Source organism: Solanum pennellii, chromosome 9 (genome assembly GCF_001406875.1).
Source record: "Solanum pennellii chromosome 9, SPENNV200".
Classification (NCBI taxonomy): domain Eukaryota; kingdom Viridiplantae; phylum Streptophyta; class Magnoliopsida; order Solanales; family Solanaceae; genus Solanum; species Solanum pennellii.
Window position 1 is genome coordinate 70,813,913 of NC_028645.1, and position 2,427 is coordinate 70,816,339.

Below are 2,427 nucleotides of genomic sequence, written 5' to 3' on the forward strand. Positions count from 1 at the left end.
AAGCTCGTGGATCAAAAGCTGCAGATTTCTCTACAAGTTCAAGAATTCAAGCATTCAAGTTTCAAGAACGATCAAGATCAAGAACGATAAACATCAAGAACGATCAAGATCAAGACCGTCGAATTCAAAATCAAGCTCGAAGCCCTTGGATTCAACTAGAAGTCAATATCAAGATCAGGTTCAAGTTCAAGTTCAAGATCAAGATAAAGTTCAACATAAAGTTCAAGTTCAACTCCAAGATCAAGATCAAGATAGAGATTAAGATCAAGATAAATTCCAAGTTCAAGATCAAGCTTTAAAATCCTTGAATTTATATTTGTAAAGACGAATTCAGAGGAATCATAGAGATTGTAACACTCGCATTTGAAATAGTAAATCAATTGTTGCTATAATTTTCCGTTCCTGATAATTGTTTTCTCGACGTGAATAATTATTATACAAATTTAGAACTTATCAACCAAACATAGTATAAGTCACGTTGACTTTTCAACCTAATAAATTTTTTTTACCAAACATAATAAAACTAAGAGAAAAGATATAAAAGCACAACTGAAGTTGTTTTGAATTTTTAAAAACACACCTTAACTCTGCGGACATCCTATTACCCCCTTAAACAATTTTAAAGTGTTGTAAATACCTCATTTTTTAACCATCCTCACTTGCAAGAAAAGAAGTTCAATCACGCATCAATTATAATGTGCCACGTATTTATTTTTATTTTTATTTTTCTTATTTTATCAACTTCACTTTCTTCTTCTTTCTTTTTCTCTTTCTTCTTCTTTCTTTTTCTCTTCCTTTCTTCTTTCTTTATTCTCTTTCTTCTTCTTCTTCATTACCCTTTTGTGTTCTCTTTCTTCATTCTCTTTCTTCTTCTTCTTCATAACCAAATTCTCCACGTACTACCATTTTCGTCAATTCACTTTTGATTAGTCAACGGAGATCTGAATTTGATATTACTAGTTTGAAACTTTTTTGTGATTCTATTTGTGAATAATAATTTTTCCCAAACTCTAATTCATATTATTAAAGCATCATTGAGGAAGATAATGAGGTAAATTTGTATTAATGATATTTGATCTGCCATTAATTAAGTTTAACACATTTGAGACAATTGTAATCCATTTTGAGGAAGATGATGAGGTAAATAATTAATAAAGAAAATGATTGAAATGTGACACTTTTTAATTGATTTTTGACACCAAAAGTGGACCTTCACGCACGTCATGTGCGTGTTCACAAACATGGCGAGAAAATAAATCAAAATGGTTTTTTTACAAAGATATTCAATACTTTTGTGGGGTAATAGGATGTCCGCAAAGTTAAGGTGTCTTTTTAAAAATTCGAAATAACTTCAGTGGTGCTTTTATGTCTTTTCTCTAAAACTAATACAATGTTTTATACATGAACAACATGCCCTCTTATACCACAACCAAACGGCCTCTAAAAGTATAAGAAATTGCGAGGGGGAATCACGGACACACATTGATATTGTTACTCATAGATTTTATTATTAGCAGTTAATTATATTCGCTTATAAGTTAATCAAATATAAAATGAAGACATTAAAAAAATAAAGAAAGTCATATAAAGCAATAGAGTTATGATACTATAGTTTTCTCTTTAACCAAAAAAGTTTGAGTATGATGGGTTTGAGATCCGGAGACGTTTCAGAATGTAAAATCTTTGTCAAAAATACGTAAAATATAGAGATCTTAGAGCACAAGAATATCAATAAAATTTCATTAGTACCGATTAGTCACTATTACAAACTGCTAAAAAATGAAGGACGACATCGCACCAAAAAGCGACGAACAGCGTCGCTCCAAAAAGCGCGTCATATGTCACACAGTTCGTCGCTTTTTAATAAAAATAATTTTTTAAAAAATTATTTTACTAAAAGCAAAGGACACATCTCCTAGTGCATCACTTTTTTCTGCAGATTTTTACGTCATATATATATTAAATTAATAATTATTTATTTATTATTATTATATATATATANCATCGCTTTTTAATAAAAATAATTATTTTTAAAATTATGTTACAAAAGCGATGGACTTCATCTCCTCTTTTTTTTTTAAAGAATTTTGCGCCAAATATATATAAAATTTATAATTATTTATTTAATATAAATATAGGAGTTGTCCATTGCTTTTAATTAAAAATAATTATATATAAATTTAACAATAGTCACGCGGCCATCACTTTTGAATTATTTTATTTTACTAATTATTTTTTTATGAAAGTGACGGACACAATCTTTATGTCCGTTGTTTCTTGGTCAAATATTTTAAATAAGCGACGGATAGGGTATCTGTGTCCGTCACGTTTCTGTTAAAATATTCGGTTAACTATTTAATGAAAAGCAACAGACTTAGAGATGTTGTCTGTTCTTTTCATTAAATATATGCCCCCCCCCCCCCCTTT